Source organism: Carassius gibelio, chromosome B22, assembly GCF_023724105.1.
Source record: "Carassius gibelio isolate Cgi1373 ecotype wild population from Czech Republic chromosome B22, carGib1.2-hapl.c, whole genome shotgun sequence".
NCBI classification, from domain to species: domain Eukaryota; kingdom Metazoa; phylum Chordata; class Actinopteri; order Cypriniformes; family Cyprinidae; genus Carassius; species Carassius gibelio.
The window spans coordinates 43,535,098-43,542,597 of NC_068417.1; the positions used below are offsets into that span (position 1 = coordinate 43,535,098).

The 7,500-nt window shown below is 41.2% G+C and overlaps 14 non-coding genes across 14 annotated transcripts; all 14 read left to right on the forward strand.

The window, feature by feature from the left end:
• The first annotated feature begins 394 nt into the window (after window positions 1-394).
• On the forward strand, window positions 395-513 carry LOC127996735 (5S ribosomal RNA). Its single transcript, XR_008169627.1, has one exon. It is a non-coding gene; the product is annotated as a 5S ribosomal RNA (ribosomal RNA).
• A 512-nt stretch (window positions 514-1,025) lies between these two features.
• LOC127988923 (5S ribosomal RNA) lies at window positions 1,026-1,144 on the forward strand. Its single transcript, XR_008162077.1, has one exon. It is a non-coding gene; the product is annotated as a 5S ribosomal RNA (ribosomal RNA).
• A 501-nt stretch (window positions 1,145-1,645) lies between these two features.
• LOC127995337 (5S ribosomal RNA) lies at window positions 1,646-1,764 on the forward strand. The gene has a single exon (XR_008168290.1). It is a non-coding gene; the product is annotated as a 5S ribosomal RNA (ribosomal RNA).
• Window positions 1,765-2,129: 365 nt separating this feature from the next.
• LOC127999270 (5S ribosomal RNA) lies at window positions 2,130-2,248 on the forward strand. Its single transcript, XR_008172090.1, has one exon. It is a non-coding gene; the product is annotated as a 5S ribosomal RNA (ribosomal RNA).
• Window positions 2,249-2,469: 221 nt separating this feature from the next.
• On the forward strand, window positions 2,470-2,588 carry LOC127995471 (5S ribosomal RNA). Its single transcript, XR_008168418.1, has one exon. It is a non-coding gene; the product is annotated as a 5S ribosomal RNA (ribosomal RNA).
• Window positions 2,589-3,082: 494 nt separating this feature from the next.
• Window positions 3,083-3,201, forward strand: LOC127996746 (5S ribosomal RNA). Its single transcript, XR_008169638.1, has one exon. It is a non-coding gene; the product is annotated as a 5S ribosomal RNA (ribosomal RNA).
• A 502-nt stretch (window positions 3,202-3,703) lies between these two features.
• Window positions 3,704-3,822, forward strand: LOC128000183 (5S ribosomal RNA). The gene has a single exon (XR_008172975.1). It is a non-coding gene; the product is annotated as a 5S ribosomal RNA (ribosomal RNA).
• A 494-nt stretch (window positions 3,823-4,316) lies between these two features.
• LOC127988786 (5S ribosomal RNA) lies at window positions 4,317-4,435 on the forward strand. The gene has a single exon (XR_008161942.1). It is a non-coding gene; the product is annotated as a 5S ribosomal RNA (ribosomal RNA).
• A 501-nt stretch (window positions 4,436-4,936) lies between these two features.
• LOC128005396 (5S ribosomal RNA) lies at window positions 4,937-5,056 on the forward strand. Its single transcript, XR_008178050.1, has one exon. It is a non-coding gene; the product is annotated as a 5S ribosomal RNA (ribosomal RNA).
• Window positions 5,057-5,277: 221 nt separating this feature from the next.
• On the forward strand, window positions 5,278-5,396 carry LOC128002904 (5S ribosomal RNA). Its single transcript, XR_008175639.1, has one exon. It is a non-coding gene; the product is annotated as a 5S ribosomal RNA (ribosomal RNA).
• A 494-nt stretch (window positions 5,397-5,890) lies between these two features.
• LOC127996758 (5S ribosomal RNA) lies at window positions 5,891-6,009 on the forward strand. Its single transcript, XR_008169649.1, has one exon. It is a non-coding gene; the product is annotated as a 5S ribosomal RNA (ribosomal RNA).
• A 501-nt stretch (window positions 6,010-6,510) lies between these two features.
• Window positions 6,511-6,629, forward strand: LOC127994657 (5S ribosomal RNA). Its single transcript, XR_008167633.1, has one exon. It is a non-coding gene; the product is annotated as a 5S ribosomal RNA (ribosomal RNA).
• A 221-nt stretch (window positions 6,630-6,850) lies between these two features.
• On the forward strand, window positions 6,851-6,969 carry LOC128000891 (5S ribosomal RNA). The gene has a single exon (XR_008173663.1). It is a non-coding gene; the product is annotated as a 5S ribosomal RNA (ribosomal RNA).
• A 357-nt stretch (window positions 6,970-7,326) lies between these two features.
• Window positions 7,327-7,445, forward strand: LOC127988924 (5S ribosomal RNA). The gene has a single exon (XR_008162078.1). It is a non-coding gene; the product is annotated as a 5S ribosomal RNA (ribosomal RNA).
• The last annotated feature ends 55 nt before the right edge of the window (window positions 7,446-7,500 follow it).

Genomic DNA, 7,500 nt, shown 5'->3' on the forward strand with positions numbered 1-7,500 from the left:
TGGGAGACTGCCTGGGAATACCAGGTGCTGTAAGCTTTTTGGACATTTTTCACTTAGTATATAATAATTTTGCCAAAAAATAGAGTCAATGCCCGATCACTGAATATTTGCCGGTTTGGGCCTGGTTAGTACATGGATGGGAGACTGCCTGGGAATACCAGGTGCTTTAATCTTTTTGGACATTTTTCACTTAGTATATAATAATTTTGCCAAAAAATAGAGTCAATGCCCGATCTCTGAATCTTAGCAGGTTTAGGTCTGGTTAGTACTTTTATGAGAGACTGCCTAGGAATACCAGGTGCTTTAAGCTTTTGGGTTTTCTTTCCTACTTATATAATGTACTGGCGATAAGATTGGCTGTTTTTTAAATAGCCCTCTCTTTGCAGCACTCTACGCTTACGGCCATACCAACCTGGCTATGCCCGATCTCGTCTGATCTCGGAAGCTAAGCAGGTTTGGGCCTGGTTAGTACTTGGATGGGAGACCGCCTGGGAATACCAGGTGCTGTAAGCTTTTTGGACATTTTTCACTTAGTAAATAATAATTTTGCCAAAAAATAGAGTCAATGCCCGATCTCTGAATATTTGCAGGTTTGGGCCTGGTTAGTACATGGATGGGAGACTGCCTGGGAATACCAGGTGCTGTAAGCTTTTTGGACATTTTTCACTTAGTATATAATAATTTTGCCAAAAAATAGAGTCAATGCCCGATCACTGAATATTTGCAGGTTTGGGCCTGGTTAGTACATGGATGGGAGACTGCCTGGGAATACCAGGTGCTTTAATCTTTTTGGAAAATTTCACGAATTATATAATAATCTTTCATTAAAAAAAAAGAAAAAAAAAAAAAAGAGTCAATGCCCGATCTCTGAATCTTAGCAGGTTTAGGTCTGGTAAGTACTTTGATGAGAGACTGCCTAGGAATACCAGGTGCTTTAAGCTTTTGGGTTTTCTTTCCTACTTATATAATGTACTGGCGATAAGATTGGCTGGTCTTTAAATAGCCCTCTCTTTGCAGCTGACTTCGCTTACGGCCATACCAACCTGGCTATGCCCGATCTCGTTTGATCTCGGAAGCTAAGCAGGTTTGGGCCTGGTTAGTACTTGGATGGGAGACCGCCTGGGAATACCAGGTGCTGTAAGCTTTTTGGACATTTTTCACTTAGTATATAATAATTTTGCCAAAAAATAGAGTCAATGCCCGATCTCTGAATATTAGCAGGTTTGGGCCTGGTTAGTACATGGATGGGAGACTGCCTGGGAATACCAGGTGCTGTAAGCTTTTTGGACATTTTTCACTTAGTATATAATAATTTTGCCAAAAAATAGAGTCAATGCCCGATCTCTGAATATTTGCAGGTTTGGGCCTGGTTAGTACATGGATGGGAGACTGCCTGGGAATACCAGGTGCTTTAATCTTTTTGGAAAATTTCACGAATTATACAATAATCTTTCATTAAAAAAAAAAAAAGAGTCAATGCCCGATCTCTGAATCTTAGCAGGTTTAGGTCTGGTTAGTACTTTTATGAGAGACTGCCTAGGAATACCAGGTGCTTTAAGCTTTTGGGTTTTCTTTCTTACTTATATAATGTACTGGCGATAAGATTGGCTGTTCTTTAAATAGCCCTCTCTTTGCAGCAGACTTCGCTTACGGCCATACCAACCTGGCTATGCCCGATCTCGTCTGATCTCGGAAGCTAAGCAGGTTTGGGCCTGGTTAGTACTTGGATGGGAGGCCGCCTGGGAATACCAGGTGCTGTAAGCTTTTTGGACATTTTTCACTTAGTATATAATAATTTTGCCAAAAAATAGAGTCAATGCCCGATCACTGAATATTTGCAGGTTTGGGCCTGGTTAGTACATGGATGGGAGACTGCCTGGGAATACCAGGTGCTTTAATCTTTTTGGAAAATTTCACGAATTATATAATAATCTTTCATAAAAAAAAAAAAAAAGAGTCAATGCCCGATCTCTGAATCTTAGCAGGTTTAGGTCTGGTTAGTACTTTTATGAGAGACTGCCTAGGAATACCAGGTGCTTTAAGCTTTTGGGTTTTCTTTCCTACTTATATAATGTACTGGCGATAAGATTGGCTGTTCTTTAAATAGCCCTCTCTTTGCAGCAGACTTCGCTTACGGCCATACCAACCTGGCTATGCCCGATCTCGTCTGATCTCGGAAGCTAAGCAGGTTTGGGCCTGGTTAGTACTTGAATGGGAGACTGCCTGGGAATACCAGGTGCTGTAAGCTTTTTGGACATTTTTCACTTAGTATATAATAATTTTGCCAAAAAATAGAGTCAATGCCCGATCTCTGAATATTAGCAGGTTTGGGCCTGGTTAGTACATGGATGGGAGACTGCCTGGGAATACCAGGTGCTTTAAGCTTTTGGGTTTTCTTTCCTACTTATATAATGTACTGGCGATAAGATTGGCTGATCTTTAAATAGCCCTCTCTTTGCAGCAGACTTCGCTTACGGCCATACCAACCTGGCTATGCCCGATCTCATCTGATCTCGGAAGCTAAGCAGGTTTGGGCCTGGTTAATACTTGGATGGGAGACCGCCTGGGAATACCAGGTGCTGTAAGCTTTTTGGAAATTTTTCACTTAGTATATAATAATTTTGCCAAAAAATAGAGTCAATGCCGATCTCTGAATATTAGCAGGTTTGGGCCTGGTTAGTACATGGATGGGAGACTGCCTGGGAATACCAGGTGCTGTAAGCTTTTTGGACATTTTTCACTTAGTATATAATAATTTTGCCAAAAAATAGAGTCAATGCCCGATCTCTGAATATTTGCAGGTTTGGGCCTGGTTAGTACATGGATGGGAGACTGCCTGGGAATACCAGGTGCTTTAATCTTTTTGGACATTTTTCACTTAGTATATAATAATTTTGCCAAAAAATAGAGTCAATGCCCGATCTCTGAATCTTAGCAGGTTTAGGTCTGGTTAGTACTTTTATGAGAGACTGCCTAGGAATACCAGGTGCTTTAAGCTTTTGGGTTTTCTTTCCTACTTATATAATGTACTGGCGATAAGATTGGCTGTTTTTTAAATAGCCCTCTCTTTGCAGCAGACTACGCTTACGGCCATACCAACCTGGCTATGCCCGATCTCGTCTGATCTCGGAAGCTAAGCAGGTTTGGGCCTGGTTAGTACTTGGATGGGAGACCGCCTGGGAATACCAGGTGCTGTAAGCTTTTTGGACATTTTTCACTTAGTAAATAATAATTTTGCCAAAAAATAGAGTCAATGCCCGATCTCTGAATATTTGCAGGTTTGGGCCTGGTTAGTACATGGATGGGAGACTGCCTGGGAATACCAGGTGCTGTAAGCTTTTTGGACATTTTTCACTTAGTATATAATAATTTTGCCAAAAAATAGAGTCAATGCCCGATCACTGAATATTTGCAGGTTTGGGCCTGGTTAGTACATGGATGGGAGACTGCCTGGGAATACCAGGTGCTTTAATCTTTTTGGAAAATTTCACGAATTATATAATAATCTTTCATAAAAAAAAAAAAAAAGAGTCAATGCCCGATCTCTGAATCTTAGCAGGTTTAGGTCTGGTTAGTACTTTTATGAGAGACTGCCTAGGAATACCAGGTGCTTTAAGCTTTTGGGTTTTCTTTCTTACTTATATAATGTACTGGCGATAAGATTGGCTGTTCTTTAAATAGCCCTCTCTTTGCAGCAGACTTCGCTTATGGCCATACCAACCTGGCTATGCCCGATCTCGTCTGATCTCGGAAGCTAAGCAGGTTTGGTCCTGGTTAGTACTTGGATGGGAGACCGCCTGGGAATACCAGGTGCTGTAAGCTTTTTGGACATTTTTCACTTAGTATATAATAATTTTGCCAAAAAATAGAGTCAATGCCGATCTCTGAATATTAGCAGGTTTGGGCCTGGTTAGTACATAGATGGGAGACTGCCTGGGAATACCAGGTGCTGTAAGCTTTTTGGACATTTTTCACTTAGTATATAATAATTTTGCCAAAAAATAGAGTCAATGCCCGATCTCTGAATATTTGCAGGTTTGGGCCTGGTTAGTACATGGATGGGAGACTGCCTGGGAATACCAGGTGCTTTAATCTTTTTGGACATTTTTCACTTAGTATATAATAATTTTGCCAAAAAATAGAGTCAATGCCCGATCTCTGAATCTTAGCAGGTTTAGGTCTGGTTAGTACTTTTATGAGAGACTGCCTAGGAATACCAGGTGCTTTAAGCTTTTGGGTTTTCTTTCCTACTTATATAATGTACTGGCGATAAGATTGGCTGTTTTTTAAATAGCCCTCTCTTTGCAGCAGACTACGCTTACAGCCATACCAACCTGGCTATGCCCGATCTCGTCTGATCTCGGAAGCTAAGCAGGTTTGGGCCTGGTTAGTACTTGGATGGGAGACCGCCTGGGAATACCAGGTGCTGTAAGCTTTTTGGACATTTTTCACTTAGTAGAAAATAATTTTGCCAAAAAATAGAGTCAATGCCCGATCTCTGAATATTTGCAGGTTTGGGCCTGGTTAGTACATGGATGGGAGACTGCCTGGGAATACCAGGTGCTGTAAGCTTTTTGGACATTTTTCACTTAGTATATAATAATTTTGCCAAAAAATAGAGTCAATGCCCGATCACTGAATATTTGCCGGTTTGGGCCTGGTTAGTACATGGATGGGAGACTGCCTGGGAATACCAGGTGCTTTAATCTTTTTGGAAAATTTCACGAATTATATAATAATCTTTCATAAAAAAAAAAAAAAGAGTCAATGCCCGATCTCTGAATCTTAGCAGGTTTAGGTCTGGTTAGTACTTTTATGAGAGACTGCCTAGGAATACCAGGTGCTTTAAGCTTTTGGGTTTTCTTTCCTACTTATATAATGTACTGGCGATAAGATTGGCTGTTCTTTAAATAGCCCTCTCTTTGCAGCAGACTTCGCTTACGGCCATACCAACCTGGCTATGCCCGATCTCGTCTGATCTAGGAAAGCTAAGCAGGTTTGGGCCTGGTTAGTACTTGAATGGGAGACCGCCTGGGAATACCAGGTGCTGTAAGCTTTTTGGACATTTTTCACTTAGTATATAATAATTTTGCCAAAAAATAGAGTCAATGCCCGATCTCTGAATATTAGCAGGTTTGGGCCTGGTTAGTACATGGATGGGAGACTGCCTGGGAATACCAGGTGCTTTAAGCTTTTGGGTTTTCTTTCCTACTTATATAATGTACTGGCGATAAGATTGGCTGATCTTTAAATAGCCCTCTCTTTGCAGCAGACTTCGCTTACAGCCATACCAACCTGGCTATGCCCGATCTCATCTGATCTCGGAAGCTAAGCAGTTTTGGGCCTGGTTAATACTTGGATGGGAGACCGCCTGGGAATACCAGGTGCTGTAAGCTTTTTGGAAATTTTTCACTTAGTATATAATAATTTTGCCAAAAAATAGAGTCAATGCCGATCTCTGAATATTAGCAGGTTTGGGCCTGGTTAGTACATGGATGGGAGACTGCCTGGGAATACCAGGTGCTGTAAGCTTTTTGGACATTTTTCACTTAGTATATAATAATTTTGCCAAAAAATAGAGTCAATGCCCGATCTCTGAATATTTGCAGGTTTGGGCCTGGTTAGTACATGGATGGGAGACTGCCTGGGAATACCAGGTGCTTTAATCTTTTTGGACATTTTTCACTTAGTATATAATAATTTTGCCAAAAAATAGAGTCAATGCCCGATCTCTGAATCTTAGCAGGTTTAGGTCTGGTTAGTACTTTTATGAGAGACTGCCTAGGAATACCAGGTGCTTTAAGCTTTTGGGTTTTCTTTCCTACTTATATAATGTACTGGCGATAAGATTGGCTGTTTTTTAAATAGCCCTCTCTTTGCAGCAGACTACGCTTACGGCCATACCAACCTGGCTATGCCCGATCTCGTCTGATCTCGGAAGCTAAGCAGGTTTGGGCCTGGTTAGTACTTGGATGGGAGACCGCCTGGGAATACCAGGTGCTGTAAGCTTTTTGGACATTTTTCACTTAGTAAATAATAATTTTGCCAAAAAATAGAGTCAATGCCCGATCTCTGAATATTTGCAGGTTTGGGCCTGGTTAGTACATGGATGGGAGACTGCCTGGGAATACCAGGTGCTGTAAGCTTTTTGGACATTTTTCACTTAGTATATAATAATTTTGCCAAAAAATAGAGTCAATGCCCGATCACTGAATATTTGCAGGTTTGGGCCTGGTTAGTACATGGATGGGAGACTGCCTGGGAATACCAGGTGCTTTAATCTTTTTGGAAAATTTCACGAATTATATAATAATCTTTCATAAAAAAAAAAAAAAGAGTCAATGCCCGATCTCTGAATCTTAGCAGGTTTAGGTCTGGTTAGTACTTTTATGAGAGACTGCCTAGGAATACCAGGTGCTTTAAGCTTTTGGGTTTTCTTTCCTACTTATATAATGTACTGGCGATAAGATTGGCTGTTCTTTAAATAGCCCTCTCTTTGCAGCAGACTTCGCTTACGGCCATACCAACCTGGCTATGCCCGATCTCGTCTGATCTCGGAAGCTAAGCAGGTTTGGGCCTGGTTAGTACTTGAATGGGAGACCGCCTGGGAATACCAGGTGCTGTAAGCTTTTTGGACATTTTTCACTTAGTATATAATAATTTTGCCAAAAAATAGAGTCAATGCCCGATCTCTGAATATTAGCAGGTTTGGGCCTGGTTAGTACATGGATGGGAGACTGCCTGGGAATACCAGGTGCTTTAAGCTTTTGGGTTTTCTTTCCTACTTATATAATGTACTGGAGATAAGATTGGCTGATCTTTAAATAGCCCTCTCTTTGCAGCAGACTTCGCTTACGGCCATACCAACCTGGCTATGCCCGATCTCATCTGATCTCGGAAGCTAAGCAGGTTTGGGCCTGGTTAATACTTGGATGGGAGACCGCCTGGGAATACCAGGAGCTGTAAGCTTTTTGGAAATTTTTCACTTAGTATATAATAATTTTGCCAAAAAATAGAGTCAATGCCGATCTCTGAATATTAGCAGGTTTGGGCCTGGTTAGTACATGGATGGGAGACTGCCTGGGAATACCAGGTGCTGTAAGCTTTTTGGACATTTTTCACTTAGTATATAATAATTTTGCCAAAAAATAGAGTCAATGCCCGATCTCTGAATATTAGCAGGTTTAGGTCTGGTTAGTACTTTTATGAGAGACTGCCTAGGAATACCAGGTGCTTTAAGCTTTTGGGTTTTCTTTCCTACTTATATAATGTACTGGCGATAAGATTGGCTGTTCTTTAAATAGCCCTCTCTTTGCAGCAGACTTCGCTTACGGCCATACCAACCTGGCTATGCCCGATCTCGTTTGATCTCGGAAGCTAAGCAGGTTTGGGCCTGGTTAGTACTTGGATGGGAGACCGCCTGGGAATACCAGGTGCTGTAAGCTTTTTGGACATTTTTCACTTAGTATATAATAATTTTGCCAAAAAATAGAGTCAATG